Here is a 21,734-nt window from a genome sequence, read left to right as displayed (position 1 = left end):
GCGCGTCCAGGGCCGTCGCTGCTCCGCAGCCTCCGACCCCTTCCCGCGGGCGGGCTGGCCCTGCCCTCTCAGCCTCCCCGGGCGGCCGCGCTCCCCGCGGCTTTGGACCTCCTGAGGTCCCCCTCGTCCGCCTGGTTGGCAGGGGAGTGACGGTGGCTTTGGTGCCCTTACCATAACCGGCTGCTTTTTGTGCGCCCCACGTGTGGGCTCCTCAGCGCCTGCGCTTTGGCGGGAACGGGGTCCCAGAAGGGGACAGCTGAGGCTCCCGACAGCTGCAAAAATGTCTCCACCTACAGGTGCTTTTAAAGAGCTCATTAGTGCACGTGCGTTGAGCCTCAGTTTCCCGGCCTTGTGTGCTGCTCCAGTGCTCTGGACGCAAAGGACGCCCCCTTCCACCTTTTCCTCCACAATTCGGTTTCAAAGCAAATCCTAGGTGGTGTCCACAGAGAGCCAGTTCCTCTAGGGCCTGTGTCCTCCAGGGACAAGGTCATCAGAGTTCCAGGACTTTAGAGCTGGGAAAGAGGGTGGTGAGGTGTCATACTCCAGAGAAATGAGGTGCTGGTAGCCCAGGGCCTCTGGCCTCTCTGACAAAAAAAATGAGGCACCTCATGTTACATTTTGCTGCTCCTTTTGCCCTGAAAGTCTCTGCCAGTGGAAGGAACTACTGCTCTTCAGAATATGCCTGCTTAGATTCTCCAGCCAGATAAAAGGGCTGTGGACATGAGCTTCACATGCCTGTTCCATGGTTTGGGGTGTCCCCAGCCTGCTGCCATTTCTCTGAGCCCCTCCCTGGCAGGCCAGAGCTCGGCTTGTTGCTCTTCTGGCCTGAAGAATAAACACGGTCAGGCCGAGGACCCTGGAGCACACACCCAATCCCCAGACCCATTCCCTTGGGGATGAGACCCTGGTTAGAGGAATGGTGTGAACTGTAAACTTGATGGACCTGGTTTTAAATCGCAGCTGCACACCTCAGGGTCCTGGGACTCGCTCACTCTCCACCCTTAGCGGGTTTCCCTGAACACGCTTTATTCTGAAGCTAGAGCTGCAGGCCCGGCCCATCTCACAACCCAGGGGGCATTGTGACCTCCAGCAGGGAGGCTCTAGGGCTGACACTCTGAGGCAGAAGCCCTTTCTCAGGATCCAGGGACCCTGTGCCAGGGCGTGGGGTGGTGGCAGCCCCACAGGGTGAGAGCTTGCTGTGGGCAGGACCCGTGAAGCAGCTTTGCTCCTGTTTGTTCGTTTGCTCCATCCTTCCTTCCGACAGGCTTGCAGAACTCCTCTTCTGTGGGTCCCCCCACCCCTGCCATCCTCCACCATTTCTGGGTGCTGTGCTCCCAGCTGGACTACCTGGCTGTGTGATGCTACAATGCCCCAGGTGCCCCTCTCGTCTCAGGTGCTCCTTTTTCTTCTCCAGAATCCCTGTGTGATAAGCATGGCCGTTGTTCTCACCCACAGGACAGACAAGGAGACTGAGGGGGCAGGAGCACGGAGCACACGCTCGTCCTGGACACTGGCTTCTCCCACAGGGATGGGCCCCGCGGCAGTGGTTTCTGTGGCCCCAAGATGAGGAGGCGAGTTGAGGCCACGCTGGTGTTGGCGGTGGTGGCCGTGCTCTCCCCCCTCGTGGCTCTCCTTGTTGTGGGTGAGCCCCTCGCGCATCTGAACCCCAGTGGCTCTTCCTCCTCGTCCTGCATAAAGCCCTCTAGGGGACCCCGAATGCACCCAGAGGGTCACTCCACCTCCAGCCCCAGGTCTGGGCCAGATGCTTCCTGGGAGCAGATAGAGGCCGCCATCCAAGGGGGGAGGCTCCTCTCCAGAACCAAAGCTCATGAGGGAAGACCCTGAGAGGGGCTTGGAGCCAACTCCCCCCTTCTGGAATCCAACCACTAGGGTGTGTGTGCCCCCTGTCCCCAGGCCCCAGGTGAGAGGTGGTGTTGACCCAGGAGTGGGGTCTTTCAGTTCAACAACCTCGGGCAGATTCCTCATTCCAGGAGTTTCAGTTCCATCTGGGAGACACCACCTGGCCACCACCTGTGGAACCAGACAGTGAGTAGCCACAGTGTAGGGAGGGAGGGTGGGAAGGGAGCCGGTGTCGGGAGGCCCAGGACCCAGGACAAGCCTCTCCCCTGCCATCCCCAGGCCCCTCAGTGGGTCTGACCTCTTGAGAGGAGGGCATAATCCATTTTTTTTCAATGTAGGTATATTGAGTGTAATGATCATCACAAAGTGCACATATAGTGCACAACCTGTTTTGATATGTGTACACCCATGAAACCATCACCACAGTCAAGATGCTGAACACATTCACCACCTGCCCTACCCCACCAAAGTTTTTAACCCTTTGTAATCCCTCTACTCCATTTTCCATTCTCCCCAAGCAACTGCGGCTCTACTTTCTGTCTCTGTGGATTAGTTTGCATTTTCTCCTTATAGACATATAAGGGATCGACTGGACATACTCTTTTTTTCTCCTCTGGCTTCTTCCACTCAGCATAATTATCCTGAGTTCCACCCTTGCCGTGGCGTGCACAGTAGTTCATTCCTTTTTATTGCTGAGCTGGGTTCCATTTTATGGCTACGCCACGACTTACCCACTTAGCTGTTGATGGGATTTGGGTTGTTTCCAGTTTTTTATTTCAAATCTGCTCTGTCTAGTTAAAAAATGGGTTTGTCGTCTTGTTGAATACTGAGAATTCTTTTTTTTTTTTTATCTTAAAAGCTCTTTAATTTTTTTTGTGTTTTTTTAAAATATTTATTTATTATTATTATTTTTAATTACATTAAAAAAAATATGAGGTCCCATTCTACCCCACCGCCCCCGCCCCCCACTCCCCCCACAGCAATACTCTCTCCCATCATCGTGATACATCCATTGCACCTGGTAAGTTCATCTCTGAGCATCACTGCACCCCATAGTCAATGGTCCACATCATAGCCCAGACTCTCTCACGTTCCATCCAGTGGGCCCTGGGGGGATCTACAGTGTCCCGTAATTGTCTGTGAAGCACTATCCAGGACAACTCCACGTCCCGAAAACACCTCCACATCTCATCTCTTCCTCCCGTTCCCCACACCCAGCAGCCCCCATGGCTACCGTTCCCACACCCATTCCACATTTTCTCTGTGGACATTGGATTGGTTGTGTCCATTGCACACCTATGTCAAGTGAGGGCTTAGATTCCACATGGGTACTGGATGCACTCTTCCCGCTTCTAGTTGTAGACACTCTAGGCTCCATGTTGTGGTGGTTGACCTTCTTCAACTCCATGTTAGCTGAGTGGAGTAAGTCCAATAAGTCAAAGTGTAGGAGCTGAAGTCTGTTGAGGCTCTGGGCCTGGGTGTCATATTATCAGTCCAGAGATTCAAATCCCCTACATATATCTTAAACCCAGCACCAACTACAATTCCAATAAAGTAGCATGCAAGTCTTGTGAAAAGAGATCCCCTCTGAGTCCATTTCCATCACTCAGAAACACCAGCTCCAAAGAAGGGCCATCTGTCATGGCAGTGAACCCCTTCTGCCATGACCATAGAACCCGTGGGTCTCTTTATCCCTCAAAAGAACCAATACCTGGGGTTGTATCTACCTTATCTGTCTCTTAGACTCTGTTCAGTTGTACATAGGGCTATTCCTTCTGACAACCTCCAGACTCTTTTTTAGAGACTCACAGCCTTATAATCTCATTTCTCCTTTCCATTTCCCCCTTACATTAGGTCAAACCGCTTCCCGAAGTCATGTTATTATAACTAGACAGGTATATTCTGCTGTTCCGCATTGAATCTTTAATTCAAGGTCATTTTCTAGTTGCTTCTTCAGCTGGTATGTGGTAGTGATCCCTCGGTGCCAGGGAGGCTCATCCCCGGGTGTCGTGTCCCACGCTGGGGGGAATGCATCACATCTACACGCTGAGTTTGGCTGTGAGAGTGGCCACATTTGAGTAACATGAAGGCTGTCAGGAGGAAACCCCCAGGCACAATGCTTCTCTAGGTCTTGTTCTTATTGCAGGTGCATAGGCTCAAAAGTGTAGCCATTAGTATCAAGAGCCCACTGTTGGGCCCTCCTTCATTCCTGGTTCTTGCCGTTGCACCTGGAGGATTGCCGCTGCTCTCCCAGGGCCCACAACAGTGACCCCCCGGCCAGGAGCCCAGTACCCCCCCAGTGCGGTCACCCCTCGGGCTGAAGTGTGGTTTGCTGGCCTGGCAGGGGAGCGGCCGCGGTAGGCCTAATTCCGCTGCCCCCATAATAGGGTGGTTGGTCGGGCCCACCGCCACCCCTGAAGGAAGCTCGGCATGGGCGCAGAGTGCCCTCGGGTCTCCCCTTCTCGGCAGCTATGCTTCCGCGGCCGCCCCTCCTCCCAGATGGTGCCACCCGATGCCTTGTGGGGTGGCACCCTTCTTCTTCCTTCTCCCTGCACAGGCGCAGGGCAGAAAATTCCAGTCTGCCCTTTTCCCCTCCCCCGACAGCAGCAACAGCCAGGTGTGGGCGGAAAATTCCAGCCCGCCCTTTTCCCTTCCCCCGACAGCAGCAACAGCCAGGCGTGGGCGGGAAACTCAAGTCTGCCCTCCACCCCAGCAACAGCAGCCACCAATCCCTAAACCCTGCCCCTTCCCCCAGCAACAGCGACAGCCAATCCCTAACCACCACCCCTCCCCCATCCAGTACCGCCCACTGACCTTTCGCTGGCAACTAATCAGAACAGGGCGTGGCTTTGACCAATCAGCCTTCCCCAGCCCCTATAAATCTGTTGCCTCTCCCTCAGTAAAGTGGACTTGCGTGTTTACCTTGTCTCCGCGGTAGTTCTTCTGCCGTGCGCCCTCCAGTCCTGAGAGCCCCCGACAAGGGCCTGGCCTCCCTTGTCCCCAGTTTGTCGCCTGCTTCTCCGGGCGACCCCTTCATTGCCTGCTTCTCCGGGCGACCCCTTCGTCGCCGGCTTTGCCGGGCGACCCCGTCAGCCGAACCGCGCAACCCCTTGTGAGACCGATCCCTCGTCTGCTGCCGGACCGACCCCTCGTCCCAGGTGGGACCGACCCCTCGCCCCAAGCGGGACCGACCCCTCGTCCAGAGCTGGACCGACCCCTCGTCCGCAGCCAGACCCCACCTCTACCGACCGAGCAAACCGTCGCACCCCAGCTGTTGTTTTTAATTGTTTCCACTATGAGTATATATAGACATTACCATATACCCTGGGCATATGCCCTGTCAACCATATATATCCTGTCAATAACATCCCATATCAGTATTCCTCCGCTGCCATTGTTGAACCACTCTGTGATCCAAAACTTCCCGTAAAGTGAATCCCAACATAATGTCAGCTTCAGAAGAGTCTTAGATCACCAAAATTCATATATACAATATACAGTATTTCCCCAGATCCACCATAAAACCTTTTCCCTTCCACACAATAATCTTTTAACTTATTCATATCATATTTCCTGAAACTGATGTACAGATTCTGAAACTATAGTTTTCAAACAAGGTAACATTTGTGCTTACTATGTGGTCCATACTTTAGGTTGTACAGTTTTCTAAATTTTTTAGTTATCCTATGTTTTGTCTTATGGTTTTCATTATTAGTCTGTCGTCCCCTATATGTTTTTGGTGTAATATTAGCTGTTTTATATTCATCCTCGTGTACTCTCACATAACTCCTCTTTTGCCCCCTTATTTACCTTTGTTCCATCCATTGCACGTCCATTTTCCCCTCCCCTTAGGGCCCACAACGCCTGCCAATCTAATGCCCTGGGAGCCGTCCTTTCTCACGAGAGATACAGTTCTCTCTATTCGACGGCATTAGTCTTCGAGAATTCTTTATGTATTCTAGATACAAGTCCTTTATCAAATGTGTGATTTGCAAATATCTTCTCTCAGTCTGCTTGCCTTGCCCAAATTCATGAAGATATTCTCCCATTTTCTTCCAGAAATTTTAAAGTTTAGGTCAATGATTCATTTTGAGTTATTATTTGTGTAAAGGTGTGAGGTGTGAAGTTTACTTTTTTTAAAAAAGATTTATTTATTCCATTTATTTATTCCTCCCCCCCAGTTGTCTGTTCTCTGTGTCCGTTCACTGCATGTTCTTCTGAGACCACTTCTATCCTTATCAGCGGTACCGAGAATCTGTCTTTCTTTTTCTTGTGTCATCTTCTTGTGTCAGCTCTCCTTGTTGCAGTGCCACTCCAGGGCAGGCTGCACTTTCTTTCATGCTGAGTGGCTCTCCTTACAGGGCACACTACTTGAGCTTGGTGCTCCTCTGCATGGCACGGCACTCCTTGCGCGCATGAGCACTGCGCATGTGCCAGCTCCACATGGGTCAAGGGGGCCCAGGGTTTGAACCACGCACCTCCTGTGTGGTAGGTGGTCACCCTATCTGTTGGGCCAAGGCAGCTTCCTTGAAGTTTATTTTTATTTGTTGGATATTACTATTCAGTTGTTCCAGGGCCATCTGTTGAAAGGATTATGCTTTCTCCACTGAATTGCCTTTGCTTCTTTGTTGAAGATCAACCTGGACTTCCTTTCTGTTCTTCTCACACCTCCAAAGGCCAGGTGGTCTCCCACTTCCCCTAGCCAGGGCTTGAGGAATAGGGCATGGATCCTGAGGGGAGGATGGAACCAGGCAGTGACCATGGATGTGTGAAATTGAGTCCTTGCTCATGAGGAGAGCCAAGGGTGATGGCAAGACCAGGGGCAGTGGCAGGTGGGCTTGCTGGGAAAGACCCTGCAGAGGAAAGGGCTGCAGTTTCCTTGAACGGCCCTGGTGGCCAAGATCTCTCACTCAGGGCTCTCATATCCCCAAATTGCTCTGAAGGGACTCTTGTCCTCCGTTTTCTGTAGGGGTGCCCAACCCTTTCAGAGGCGATTTCAGCTCAGAGGCCCCGTGTGACCTGAAGGTGTGGCACACCTCCATTATAGCACTGCGGATTGAACAGGGGCCTTCTGCCAGGAGCACCCATTTTGTTCCTATTGTATTTCCCCCCTGAATTTGTAATCAGAAAATTTGTTTGTGGTTTACATGGTTTTCAGGAGTAACAATGATAGGTCAAGAGGCTCAATGGTAGTTGTACAAATATAGCTCAGGACTAAACATGGGCCTTATTCACATCTTCTTTTTCTCTATGACTCTTCTAATGGTGAAATTTTTGTGGAATTAAACTTCAACAGCTCTAAGTTATATAATGAGTTATTTTCAAGTTCTGTTACAACAGCAAAAGAATCCAAGTCTCACCAGCATGAATTTTGGTGTGTGTGGGGGTAACTAGTTTACAGTAAGCAACAATTTCAATGCTTTGGATCCGTTAGTTCATGTGTGATGGCTAATTAGGTCTTTGGCTATTGCTTGGTCCAGGGTCAGGGAGACGACAGGCCACGGGGGGTGCTCTCAGGGCCATGGTGTAGGCATCTCCCCATGGAAATCTTTAGAACACGCTGGTTGATCTCTATGCTTCCCCATGAAATGGGCCTCTTTGCCCGACCTCTGCATTTCCTCCCCTGAAGATTCCCACCATTTTGGCCCACTGGCCGAGATAAAGAAGCTCTCCAGCTGTTTAAAGAGCATTCTAGCACCTGGGCTGTGGAGATGCAGATGCTGAAGTACAAGGTGGACAATGTCTGTTCTCAGATCCAGAAGCTCAGCAGCCACATGGAAAACACCAGTGCTGACATCTGGATGGTCAAAGGAGTTCTAGAAGATGCTGGCACCTGCCATATCCAGACCCAGATGTTAAGGAATTCCTTGGAGGGGGCTGATGCTGAGATCCAGGGCCTAAAGAGAGCTCTGGAGAATGCAAACCCATTGAATTCCCAGACCCAAGATTTCTTACAAAGCAGTTCAGAAAACACCAGGGTTGTACCCCACATGTGAAGCCGAGGCCTAGAAAATGCCAAGGCTGAAATGCAGGTGTTAAAGGCAGGTTTACACTTTGCAAATATGAGTTTACAGAATGCCAGTGTTCAGACCCACCTTTTGAAAGGCAACCTGGAGAAGGTCAGTGTTTTAAGGACCCAGCACCAGGTTTTAAGCAGCAGTTTGGAAGGGCCCAATGCTGAGATCCAGAGGCTCTGGGGAGGTCTGGGAAATGCAAGTGCTTTCAATTCCCAGACCCAGAACTTTATAAAAGGCAGTGACAACAGCACTTTTGAGATCCAGTTATTAAGAGGTCGGTTGGACAGGGCTGGTGAAGTGATTCAGTTGTTAAAAAAGATTTGGAAACTGCCATTGCCCAGACCCAAAAGGCAAAGGGTGGGATGGAGCAGACAAAAGTTGAGCTCCCAGGAATAAGAGGAGTATTGGAAAATGCCAGGGGAGTTAGAGACCCTAACACAAGGAATGAAGGGTGCTGCCTTAAATTCCCAGACCCACATGTGTGAAAACAGACTTCAGAAGGCACAGGCTGAGATCCAGAGGCTACAAGTTAATGTGAGCAATAGCAACTCACTAAGCGTGAAAATCCAGGAGCAGCAGAGCAGCCTGGAGACCCTCCGTGCAGCCTGTGCTTCACAGGAGCAGCTACAAAGGACCCAAAGTAAGTGGTAGGGAGGGTCCACCCTGGGGAGGGCAGAGTTGCTGGGATGTTTCTGCCCATTTAGCCTCAAGCATGTGTCCCCTCTGGGAAAGAGCAAGGGTGGTACAGAGAGGACAAATTGAATAAACACGGCTCTTTTGTGCCCAGGCGGTAGTGCAGAAGACATGAGAAACTATGTCCCTGCTCTCAGGTGGCTTATAATCTCTCCACAAAATATCTCCTTTTGCAAACCAGATTTTTGTGATGAAGGCATGTGGTAATGGCAGAGTGTACTTGTAGGGCCAGACAACCTGTTTGTGACTTCCAGCTATCACAAACGGTGTGAACCTGAACAAGTTGCTTACCTTCTCTGAGCTTCACCTGCAAAATGGGGGCAGTAGGATTTGCTTCACAGGGAGGATCAAATGAATCTACACAGGTAACGCACTTAACCTTGTAGCCAGCATTCGATCATGTGTCTGACACTTTCATGAACATCTACCACGTGTCAGGGGTTAAAGATGCATAAGACATGATGCCTGCTCTTGAGAAGGTTACAAGATGCAAGATTGAGACAGACCTGTAAGCAAAGCCATATAGATTGGTGAAAGAGGTGTTAAGTTAGAAGCAAGTATTGGGAACTGAGAAGGGGGAGGCAAAAAGAAAGGGGAGAAGGGATCTTTTGTGGAAGGGGGGAAGGAAATCTATTATCTTTCTATCTAATCATCTATGTAATCTGTCTATGCATTTTCAAAAAGCAAAACCTTTCCTGCATGAACTCACTCTGACATTTTATATTCTTTTCTTTAAAAAAAGAGCAAAGCTTGTCAAAACTGATAAACCAAATTTATGACCCACTAATGGGTTGGTGATTGCAATTTGAAAAACCCTGGGCTAGAGGGGTGGCCAGGGCTGGAGAGACATGGCCTAGATTGGAAGGCCTCTGAGTGAGTTTGGCTTTCATCCTCCGGAAAATGAGGAGCCACTGAAGGTTTTTAAGGAGAACCCTGAGGTTCTGACTTGGGTGACTGAATGGAGGGGTCCCCAACTGAGGAATAAAGGAGGAAGAGGAGCAGCAAGATTTGGACATGCTGGCTGTGGTGCTTTGGGGGACATCCAAGTGGATGTCGCCTGCAGGCTGTCTGGAGTTGAGAGAGGCCAGGGCTGCAGGCATAGGCTTGGGTGCCCTGGGTATGTTGATTCTGGTTGCAGCAGTCGGAGTGGGTGGTTTCCATGAGACAAAACACGGAAGAGGGCTGAGGGTGGGGTCAGGAATCAAGCTTCAGGGGTCAAGAAGGGAAAGACGTGTGTGTGAACCAACTGAGGACAAGGGAATTGGGAGATGTGCATATGGGAAAGCCAAAAGAGGAGAGAATTTCCACATGGGAGTGGTCAGTTCTGGCACATGCCAGAGAGGCCATGTAAAATAACCGAAAAGCATCCACCGAGGCTAGGCAATTAATAAGTCATTGGAATGAAATTTCGGTGGAAGCAGATCATGGTTGTCGGGCGTGAATCGATCATGTGTATGAGTCTGTCGAGGAACATAGCTGAGAGGGAAGGTGAGAAGGGGGGAGGAGTAAAAATCAAATCAGCTATTCCTCCATTACAACATCTATCTGTTAATTATAGACAGGGTGGCAAATATTAAAAAATTGCAAGATGAGAAAAGAAGCATCAGTATTGCCATGAAAATTTGCCTACTTTCCATCAGAACCACTTGCTAATATTTTGGTGAACTTGAGAGTGAGTTTCTAGATTCAGATAGGCTTCACCTGAGGTTCAAGGAAGGGGAACAGGAAAGAGGTGGAGGCTGAAGATAGGGAGGAGAGTCAAATGCACGTTGCATGACTGGCCTTGAAGGAGGTTGGGATGGTACTTGAATCTCTGAAGTTCAGAGGGGAGCAGGTGTGGAAGTTGGTGTCCATGTGCAGATGTGGGAACACGAGACTGCGAGAGCTAGTGTTAACCACATCTGTTTCTGGGTGGCATAGGAGGTCACTTGCTAAGGAGGAGGATGCCTGTAGGGAGCTGGGGGAGAGAAGGGATGGTTGGGAGAAGCTGCTGGAGAGATGGGGGCTGACAAATGAGGACTTGGCGGGCAGTGCCGAGCCCCTGCTCTTTCCCCTGTTTCCAGTCGAGTCTAAGGAGTCACCGGCCATGCAGACCAGCGCCTGGAAGTCTTTCCTCCTTCCTGCCTCTCCTTGAGCCCCACTGCTGCCCTCCTGCTTTAGTATGGACTGAGAGGTGCTCCTTCCTGGCTGTGCATTGGAGTCACCCAAGCACATGCCTGGGACTCATGTACAGAAATCTTATGGATTTTGGTATGGGCTTTAGCCTGAGCACCACGAAGTTTTAAAACATGGGCATTCAGGGTGCAGTATCATTACTTTAACTTTTCCTTAAAGGGCCAAATAGTAAAATTGAGACCTGTGGGCCACAGTCTCTGTCAGGGCTCCTCAGTGCTGTCCTCTTGCACTGCTGAAGCAGCCAAAGAGAACATGTAATGAATGGGCGTGGCTGCTCCAGTGACACTGTTTATAAAAAGAGGCTGCTGGTGGGCCCTAATTGGGTTGGGTTTGGATGACTGGTTCTGAGGCCTCAGAGCATAAGAATCACACGCGGCCTTGTTAAATACAGACTGTTCAGAAACAATTTCAGAAAAAGCAGTTCGCGCTGGGCCTGAGAAGGGGCATTTCTGCCACGTTCCCAGGAGGCACTATGCTGCTCGTCCAGGGAATGCACTTTGAGAACGCCTGGTCCACGCTGTCTGTGTCTTCCTGAGATCTTTGCATTTGGGTTCTGATGGATGTTTCTGGCCCAAACGGGATGGACTTTTTTTCTTGTTGTGCCTTCACATTGCATCACTTTCAAATATTTACAGTGTAAACCTGAGCCATTGGGTAAAACCCTTCAGGGCCTCCCATTGCTCACAGGGAAAAATCCAAATTCCTTGTTATGTGCATAAGATCTAGTGCCGGAAGCCTCTCCAGGCTCCTCTCCCACCCCTTGCATGGGGGCCATAGCCCAGGTTTGCACATGTCAGCTCCAGCCATGTGGTTTCATGCCTGCCTGCCTTTGTACCTGCTACTTCCCCTTTCTGGAAGGCTTTACTTGGACCTGGTCACCTGGTAAATCTTCCTCGGTTTTTTTTTTTTGAAGTTTTAAAAGTGATTTTCTGATTAAAAATTTTAAATTTTCGAGCAGTTGTAGGTTTACAGGAAAATCCTGCAGATAGTTCAGAGCTTTTCCCATGATTAATGTTCTCCCTTAGTGGGTATATTTGTTACAATCGATGAACCAATATTATTATAATCATATGATTAACTAGAGTCCATAGTTTAGAGTAGGGTTCACTCTTTGTATTGTACAGCTCTTCATTTTCTGGGATAGTCCTGGGTGTGGGCAGCCAGAGTGGATGGAGATCAAGTCAAGGAAGTAAAGGAGTCTCTGGATGGATGGACAACTTCCTAGACAGATGGTGGGAATTGAGATGGAGAGGACTGTACGGTGGCAGCAGTGAGATGGGAAATAAAGTGATATGATCACAAAACACATGTCTCAGCAGAGAGTTTTTCTGGGTAGCAGAGCTGAGTGTCCCAGGAGCACTGAGCCAGGCATCTTGAGCTGCCGCTCCCTGGGGAATTGGGTAGTGGGATGGAGGCATGGTCTCAGCAGCACCTGCCCTTGGGGAACCAAACCTCAAGGACACGGGCCTCAGTAGCCAGCCGCTGGTGGGCTCAGGAAGGCCAGCTCTGGGACATCCGCCATCAGCCCCTGGTTCCCTCTCCTCCCACCTCTGCTGCAGCTCAGCTTCTCTGGCTGCTCCTGCAAGGCTGGAAGTTCTTCAGGGGGAGCTTGCATTACTTTTCTGATGTCAAGAAGTCTTGGAGGAGGCTGAGCAGTTCTGTGTGTCCCAAGGAACTCACCTGGCATCGGTGTCCTCTGAGGAAGGGCAGGTCAGAGCTGGGGGCTTGGGGTGGTTCTGACAGGGTTGGTGTGTGACAAGGGCCTTTGGTGCTTTGACCTTCCTCCTCTAGGGGAGGGCACAGCCCATAACCTTCATGTCTCCTGTCAGGCAGGGAACAATATTGAATTCCTCTGAGCATCTTGCACTGGAGGCGGAAACCTGGACAACAAACCCTACTGTCCTCAATGAGTGGGGGAGATTCCCGGAGGTGGAGAGATGCCAGCAGCAGGGCAGGCAGAGGTGGGTGGTGGGGCGGCACCCTGAGAGCGTGAGGGAGCATGCTTTCCCTCAGCCCCTCAGGTCCCTTTGGGCTTCCTCTCCAGTCATCAGGCTTGAAATTTTTTTTATCCCCCCCTTGAGGCTTGCTTGCCGTCTGTTCTCTGTGTCCATTTGCTGTGCATTCTTCTGTGTCTTTGTAATCATTCATTTTAAAATTTATCCCACTCCCCTCATGAGGCTTGCTTGCTGTCTGCTCTCTGTCCATTTGCTGTGTGTACTTCTGGGTCTCTGTATTCATTTATTTTAAAGTATATCCTGCCCCCCCCTTGAGGCTTGCTTGTGATCTGCTCTCTGTGTCTATTTGCTGCGTGCTTTTCTGTGTTTCTACTTGCCTCCCTTTTTGCTGTGTCACCTTGCTGAGGCAGCTCTCCTTAGGGCTTGCAGGCCAGCAGCTCTCTGTGAGGTACGGGCGAGCCTGCCTTCACAAGGAGGCCCCAGGACACGAACCCAGGGCCTCCTATATGGTAGATGGGAGCTCAACTGTTTGAGCCACAGCGACTTCTACAATCTTGACTTTTTTAAATGAAAAAGTTGAATGTTTTATTAGTAGGATAATAAGCAATAGTTACAATATCATATAAAGCTTATGATAACAATGTTACCCTTGAATTCCATAATTTTTAGAAGTAGTTTTTATTTTCAGGTCATTTTGTGAATTCTGAATATAATAACTAGATTGTAGCCTAAGTCACAGGGTGCTGTGAAAAAAATACTGTATTATGTTTATGTGCAATTATTTCAAAGTTTATTTCAATAGTATAGCTGCAACATGTAGCTTTTCCATTGATTTTGCAAAAAGTTGCCATTTTAAATCTCTATCTGCCACAATTGAAAATAACTATTCTGGATTAAATTGCTTCAGATTAGTTTCTTTTCATTCCTAAATAGATTTTACATATTTCTCAAATGCTGCTTCAGTCCAATATTGAACAAGTTCTGAAGGTTTACTCAGTGTCTTCTTGATCACCAACCACCTGGGTACCAAGATTTGTTGACAAGTCCTGGATTTTCTGCAACAACTTCAGAAAGTTCTGTTGATTCTCCTAACAGAGGAGAATAGAGTTTGCTAGTAGCTTTTGCGCTTTCTGAAGCACCCAGCTCATGTCGTTTGTTCACTTTTGTCCCAACTTTGAGAAGACTAGAGTAAACAATATGTCCCTGAGCTTCCTGTGCAAAACTGCCGAGTCCCGCGTTCCAGCACTGTTTTCTGCTGTTATCTGCTCATGCTTGCCTGGGAATTTCTGCACTGAGAGCAGAGGAGGCCACTGCACAGCATCCGAGTGGCACCAGCCCCCCCCCCCACATGCCCCTGTCCACAGGGTGCAGATTAATCTCAATTTTATTGTCCATCAATCCCATGGCTGTGGAGGGCACGTGAGCAGGAGACCCAGGCTTCCTGGGAAGGCCAAGCACTCATATTCGATTTGAGGAGCACCAAGGCCATCAAGGCCCAGGGTGGCCATCTGGTGGGGGTTGGCCTCAGGACGTGTCAAGGTTATTAACAAAAGACCTCACTAGCTCTGGTATTTCAGTTGACATGACCACCCAGCCCACAGGGCTCTCCTGTGACTGTTCTGTGGGTGTGAAAAAGGCCGTGCTGCTTTGTGAAGCGTCCTGAAGCTCTAGCCAGATGTTGTCCCAGGACAGCACACCTCGTATCCAGGGCTCAGACTAGGTAGGGACAGTCATGTGATGGGAAGCTGGGCCTCCCCGAAGGTCCCTGGCTGCTCCTTAGACCCTGGACACACCAGGGAAGGAGCAGGGGGTATCCAGCTCTGCAGGGACGTGGGCCTCATGGCCCTGGAACCAGTTGGGGATGGCCCAGACTCCTCTCTATACATCTTGGAGAAGCTTCTCCTCACACCTAGAGTCAGACAACCCACTGCCTCCTCTCTACAGATGTTTCTGACCAAGTTCACGAGTGCCCCTCACCATGGGATTGGCCTCACTGACAGGGGCAGGAGGGCTCCTGGCGCTGGGTGGATGGGACGCCTTTCAATGCTGCCTTGAGCCAAAGGTGAGTCCATCCGCTGGACACACACCTCAGGCCTGGCTGGAGTTGCGTGTGTGTCCTTGCCCAGTAAGTGTTAGTGCGTGTGTGTCACAGAGGCACGGAGCCTTGCCTGGGCCCCTCCAGAGGACGTCAGGACAGGACAGGGCCTGGGGCTGCAGAGGGTCCTCCTGTTCTCTCCTTTAACACCCCCTTCCTACACCTGCTCAGGCCTTGTTGCAAGGGGCCCTATCTGAAAGGGATCTGAGTGCGAGTTCTGGGATGGAAGTTGAAAGGTCCCTACCCTCTCCTTTCCCCAACTTGCTGCTTCACAGACACCCTCCCCATCCTTGGATCATCAGTGACTCAGGATGTCCTCAGCAGACTCAGGCCTGCAGGGCATCGCAGCTCTGTCCCTGTTCTGGGGCTGCAAGGGGACTGGGGAGCTGTGTCACTTTAGCTCCATGTGCCCCAGCAGGGACAAGGGCCACTGCCTGTATCTAGCTGAATAATGTCCCTCTGTTTCCAGGTTTTTGAGCAGAGACCAGCTGGACAACTGGACAATGGGAATGGGCACACGGAGGACTGTCCATACTCAGCAGATGTGCAATGACATATACTGTGATGCCACCTACCAGTGGGTCTGGAAGAAATCCGTGGGCCACGATATGGCCTGAGTGCAGAGCAGAGCCGAGGGGTCCCTCCCGGCGGCCAGCTCTGGGCCGCCTCCATGCTGCCTGCGAGCCTCTGGCCTCTGCTTGCTCTCTGGGGCTTCCACTTGGCCTCCTGGGTGTCCTGCCTTGAACTGTTGTTTAACCCTTTGGAGGCAGGATAGATAGGGACCTAAGGAGGAAGGGGCAGAAAAACCTAATAAGCCTGGCAAGAGAAACTGAGGCACTGGCCTGCTGGCTAGCATGAATGTGCTGAGCACAGGGGCAAATTAGGAAGGGGCAGCTAAGAAGCACACACCCTGCAGCTTACAGCACACAGCACACACCCAGCGGCTCTGTGATCAGGAGGCAACCTCATTACATGGCGGAAAAGAGGGACAGGGCGAGGGGGGCAGCACCCCCACCCCACCCACTTTCAGGTTACCTCACGCCTCATGGACAGTGACCAGAGGCTGATCACCAGTGGTCAGCACACCCTGCAGAGTTCGGGGACAGTAGCCAGAAGCCAATCACCCCCCACCAGCATCCCCTAACCCAGCCCCTAACCTGCTAAGGGAATCGGATCTCCCAGTAGAGTTCCCCTGCTGTGTCTCAAGTATGCCAATCAGGGCACCCCCTTGAGTCCTGAACCCCTGTATATCAGGGGACCCCAGGGCAGAACTTTGCATTTCCCCCCTTCTGTGCATCCCTGCAGGTGCACTTTCCTTCTCTTTCTTCACCCCAATAAATTGTTCGTTTGCCTAATTAACTTGTGGCTTGTCCTTGAATTCTTTCTCAAGAAGAAGCTAAGAACCTCAGTACTGGCTCTGATCACACTTCAAGACGTTGACACCACATAAGCAGGGGACCAATGGTGTGCCCTGGTGCACTCCTCAGTGTCCACCTCCACAACCAGCACAGGCTGTCACACAGCAGGTCCTCAGTAACACTTGATGAGTGAATGAAAGCCCTTTGCGTGTTTCTCTCTTATAGCCACCTCCCCCCCACTCTCCTGCCCTCAGGGTCTGTCTGTCCTGTAATAGGCACAATTTTATTTTTTATTTCAGGGTTTGCAGCTAGTTAGTGCATTGAAAAACAGTAGAGGTTTTTCAATAGGGACTTTGTAGGGTATCCAAATCCCCAGGAAGTCCTAGCCATTGCTCTGGTTCCCCGGATTTCCTTTGTGTGCAAAGGGGGCTGGGGCTGGATTTTACTAGCAATATTCCAACTCCAAAAACCTTTTTTTCCTATTCTTTGGACTTTCCTCATCTCTATCAAGATTTATATTTGGCTTCAGCCTCTTCCCATGATCCCCATTCCCCCTTCTAGGGACTCTGCTGTCTGCCAGCTCAGCAAGACATACTACATAGTCTGTGCATAAATTCATACTTATTTTATATCCAAATGTGTCTAGAAAGCCAGTTGAGAAGTATAAACTCCATAGGCTTTGGATACTCAAGGAGGATGCAAGCAAATGTGTCAAGCCCCCCTGGAATGTGGGGGATATTTGTTAAGCTGACCTGGAGGAAATAATCTAATACTCAGATAAGACACTTAAAGAAACTAAGAAAGAGTCCTGTTACATACAAGCACCGTTTGACTCCCCACTCTTAGGGTCTTCATAAAAGGGACACAAAAATTCTATTTGGGTCTCCGTTTTTATCAGGACAAGAGTCAGCTGAGTCTGGCCAGTCGAAACAAATCATCTTCCTTCTCAGAATTCTCGCGTCCTGGCCATGGATACCACCTACACCTGACTTCTCTCTGCTACCACAATACAATGAGAATTTCTAGAACATTCTTTGCTGGGTCTGAGGTCTACCATTCTGTGCATGCACAGGGAACCCTATGCAGATTTCTGGAGTTCTGCCTCTGCAAAGTTCCTCCTCTGTATCCTCTGGCCCCAACTTCCACTGCTCTCAGTCTCCTGAAGCTCCCATCCCACTTGGCCCTTGCCTCAGCTCAGTGAGACTGTCATGCCCCATTTGGAAACCCCCTTCTCACAGGACCTCATCTGGAAAGAGTGTCCAGGAAGAAACCCAGAGTGTTGTAGGGCTTCCTGGTCACACTTTTGCTTTCCCTGCTTGATGTGGGCTATGGGTGGGAGGCTGTTCATCTCTTCGTAGATCACCTAAGCTGTGTGTCCTGACTTGTGGGTGTGGGACAGTGAGAAGCTGCAGCCTTGCCCTTGGTAACCATGGCAACAATGCCAATTGTGAAGGTAATTTAGCAATGCAAACTCTATATGCATACCAGTCAGTCCAGGGAGACTCTGATGGTGGTGATGCCGAAACTTAAGGGGACTTGGCCTCAAGTGGGAAATATAACGTAGCCTCTGCATAAATTCAAAATTATCTAATTCTGTATCCAAGTGTGCCTAGTCTTTAGAAATCCAATTAAGTGATATCAACCCTATAGGCTGTGAATGTACAGAAAGGATGTAAGGGTAAATGCGTTTTCAAAGTTGCATCTAGAGGGAATGTAGTCAAGATGCTAATTTAAGCTCACCTGAAATGTGGGAGATATGTTAATTCAAACCTACCTGGTACTCAGGCAAACACTTAACTAACAAAGAAGGTCATTTTCTTTCATAAAAGCACCATTTGACTCCCACCCTGTATAAATGGAACTTGAAAATCTTGTTCAGGGCTCTGGTTTGAAACAGAAATTTCCTGAGTCTGGCCGGCCATCAATAAAACATTTTTCCTTCTCAAAAATCATTCCTGAGTCCTGGCCTTTCTATACCCAAATAATTGAATCTCTCTTGACTTCTACAATAGGGGAAGAAGGGAGGTCAGAGAATGAGGAGGGTGGGGGTGGGGGTGATGTCCCAGGAATACATGGAGGAAGTGCAGGGGAGTCTGATCAGCTGGATCAAAGTCAAGGCTTTTGGAGGATTTAGGGGGCAGAAAGAAGGAAGAAGAAAGCTTTTGAAGAGTTTTTTGGTGTAAAAGAAGAACAGGATATAAGATGAGAGAAGGCCTGAGCGTAAGGAATCTTGCATGTCTGCCACTGGTCTGGATAAAGTTGTTTAAGTTTTGGAGAACTTGGGAATTAAAATGTATTGATTTTTATTGTCCAATTGGTATTGCTGTAGAAGTCAAGAGGGTCAAGTATTTGCATATAGAAAGACCAGGACTCAGGAATAATTTTTGGGAAGGACAAATGACTTATTTACAACCACCCAGGCTCGGAGCTTCTCATTCCAAAACCTGAGCTGGAACAAGATTTTTGAGTTCCTTTCATACAGAGGAAGGGCCAATGGTTCTTTGTCTCAGTGCTCTATAGGCTTGAATTAGCATATATCTTTCACATCCTGGGTAAGCTTTTAGCATGGACTTTATACATTCTAGATAAGCTTTTAGCATATTGGTTTGCATTTCCCCTGAATATTTAAAGTTTATAGACTGTTTCTCCTTCTCCAGGACTGGAGTTGTTGTCATAGTTACCAAGGGCAGGGCTGCAGTTCTTACTGTTCCAAAGGCACCGCTCAGAAAACATATCGCTCAGGTGATCTACGAAAATATGAACAGCCCCCACCCAAAGCCTATATCAGTATTGCGGCCACACAGAGGTCGAATAGAAAATGAGTTTTTTAGGTCTCATGTCTCCTTTCGGGTACAGAGTTTTAAGTTTATGAAGGAAACAGCCTAGAGGTGTGGTTTGGCGGGAGGTGAACTTGAATTCCCTATTTTAGGTGGCCTGGGTGAGACCAGGGATCCCTAGAATGGGGGAGATTCTGAGAGAGACAGGCGTCCCCGAGATTCAGTCAGATATCTACAAGGAAATGGGAAACGGCTCTTGCAGCCAGACATCCCTGGAGCCAAGGGGTTTCTTCCCACAAGGACGCAGGCATACCGCCTGGCGTGGCCCTTGGGGAATGGTGAGGATCCTGACCTACCACTAGGTTTTCCCAGTGGGTTGTCCTGGACAAGGAGAAAGGAGAGAGAGAGAGACAGCAGGATCCTCTGGTGGAGAAATCCATAATTCACCCAGCTGAGATCTGATGTCCGCTGTTGGATGGGCATTCAGCCGTGGAGGAGGGGAGACCCTCACCAGTCAATCAGTTTCAACAGGACCCCAGTCCTGGGCTTTCGGCAGCATATGCTGGAGAAAAATGGTGTTCACTGGGACACGGAGACTGACTGAGCATAAGCAAAGAATTTATTGAGAAGCTCTCCCAACAGAGGGGGTCTGAAGAGAAACCTCAGACCCCCACCAGCATGGTGGGGTCTGAAGAGAGACCTCAGCCCCCTCGTGGAAGGTGCAGATGTGAATTTATACAGCACAGCAGTAGGCGGGGAAATGTTAGTTCAGGGGGAGGGGGTTAGGGTCCGAGTACAGCCTTGGGTCAATAAAGGGCTGTAAGAGTGTGTTCTTGTGTATGGCTTGGGGTGGTGGGCTAGGCAGTAGGGTTTTCTTGGAATGCAGGAGAGTTTGGTGTCCTGGAAGGGAGGAAGGTCCTTCTCTGCTCCATACTCACAGTGATATGGCTCATTCTTGGGGGGGACGCTGTCTTCCACACGTAGGCAGCTTGCTCAGTCAGTCGGAATGGAGCCACAGCCTGATGACCTGGTAATCATGGCAAATGTCTAACACCATGATTGTTCTTTTCTGGAATTTACATCTTTTACATTTTTGTTGTTGTTGTATTGGTAAAGCTTCCAGAACAATGTTGCCTGGAAGCAGTAATAGCAGACATCCTTGCCTTGTTCCTTACAGTAATGTGACTATTTCTAGTTTTGCGCTATTGCTTATTGCTTGTTGATTTGGGATAATTACCCTTTATAAAGTACAGGAAATTCCCTTCAGTTCCAAATCAAAAAGAGGTATTTTTAAAATTTCAATTGAATGTTGAATTTTACTGAATGGTTTTTCAATGTCTATCAAAATAATAATAATAATGTTTATCCTTTACTCTGTTAACATAGTGAATCACATGAAAAATTTCCTCATGATGAATGACCTTTGCATGTCTTGAATAGTAACCTTTCTGGTTATAGTGTATGATTTTCTTAGTATGTTGCTGGAATTTGACTTCCTGATAGTTTATTCATTGTTTTCTTATTTTGTGTCATTTATAACTGTCAATGAGATGTGTTTATTGATTTCTTGGCCTGTATTTCTTTTGTTTTTTTTAGGGTTTTCTTGCTTTGCATCATTAGAAGCCAGTATTCAATAACATGTCCTATGTTTTTGGAATTTACTGAGATTTTCTTTGTGGTTAATGCATGTTGATTTTCTAAAATTGCTCCATGGGCTAAATATTTATTAGATTAGGATTGTAATTTTTAGTATTCAAAGAGACTACAATAAAACTTATGTTTTGTCTACTCAACCTGTCAATTTCTCTGATTTTTTTAACTCTCCTAATATGATGATGATTTTGCCACTTTCTCCTTGTATTTCTAATAGCTTTTGCTGTATATATTTCAGTGTTACTATTTAATATGTAAAGATTTATAACCACTAAATCTAAAAACTTCTTTATTTTTTTTTAGGAGGTACCAGGGATTGAACCCAGGACATCGTATCTGAGAACCACATGCTCAACCACTAAGCTAAATCTGCACTCAGGAATTGTACTTTTTAAGCAATATGCATTCATTCAAGGAATATTTATTATATCCCTACTATGTAGCAAACACTCTTCTAGGTTTTAGGGATTCATCAGTGAACCAAACAGATAAAAAGCCCCGCCCCCAATGAAGCCTGTGTTTCATAAGGAGGCGAGGTAGTGAGCAGCTCAAGTCCCTCCTCAGAGCCACAGGAAGGAGTCCTGTGGAGCTGGAAATCTGGGGGTGTGACAGTCTGGAGGAGCAGGCAGCTGTTCATCATTAATCCAGCCCCCTTAGCCATGGCCTCTCCAAAGATACAGGGAGAGGTGGCCTGTAGGAGGCAGGTGGGCCTGAGGGGACGCCCACTGTAACCCCCCTACCTGCTAACGCCCAGAGCCACTTCTCAGGCATGGAATGGCCCCTTTGCTCCTTCTGAATAATGCTGAAAATTCCCCAAAAGAATGTCAGAAAGGCATAATTAAGTTCTCTGTAGCCTGACTGGAGCCTTCTGAGGAGACAGTGACTGCTCAGCTGACCTGGAGGGAAGTCGTCAGTTTGTGCTGTGGAATGCCTGCTCTGCCCTGCCTCCTCTGCGGGAAGCCTGCACAGCTCTCCCCCTCCATGACTCTGGATTGCTGGATGGACAATGGCCACCACCCTGGTGTCCACAAGACTTTTCTCTCAGACCTGTTTTTCAGTTTTTCTCAGAGTAATAACCCAGACTGCAGGTTGGGGTCCCACATATTGTGATTTAGGGGAGAGACCGACCCTCACATGGTGGAAGGAAGGCA

The 21,734-nt window shown here is 49.1% G+C and overlaps 1 pseudogene; it reads left to right on the top strand.

Annotated features, from left to right (window-relative positions):
* Positions 1-1,563: 1,563 nt before the first annotated feature.
* Positions 1,564-15,412, top strand: LOC131273760 (C-type lectin domain family 4 member F-like; annotated as a pseudogene).
* The last annotated feature ends 6,322 nt before the right edge of the window (positions 15,413-21,734 follow it).

Source organism: Dasypus novemcinctus, chromosome 17, assembly GCF_030445035.2.
Source record: "Dasypus novemcinctus isolate mDasNov1 chromosome 17, mDasNov1.1.hap2, whole genome shotgun sequence".
NCBI lineage: Eukaryota > Metazoa > Chordata > Mammalia > Cingulata > Dasypodidae > Dasypus > Dasypus novemcinctus.
The sequence above is the reverse complement of the archived record's forward strand: the minus strand, read 5'-3'. Positions and strand labels throughout refer to the sequence as shown.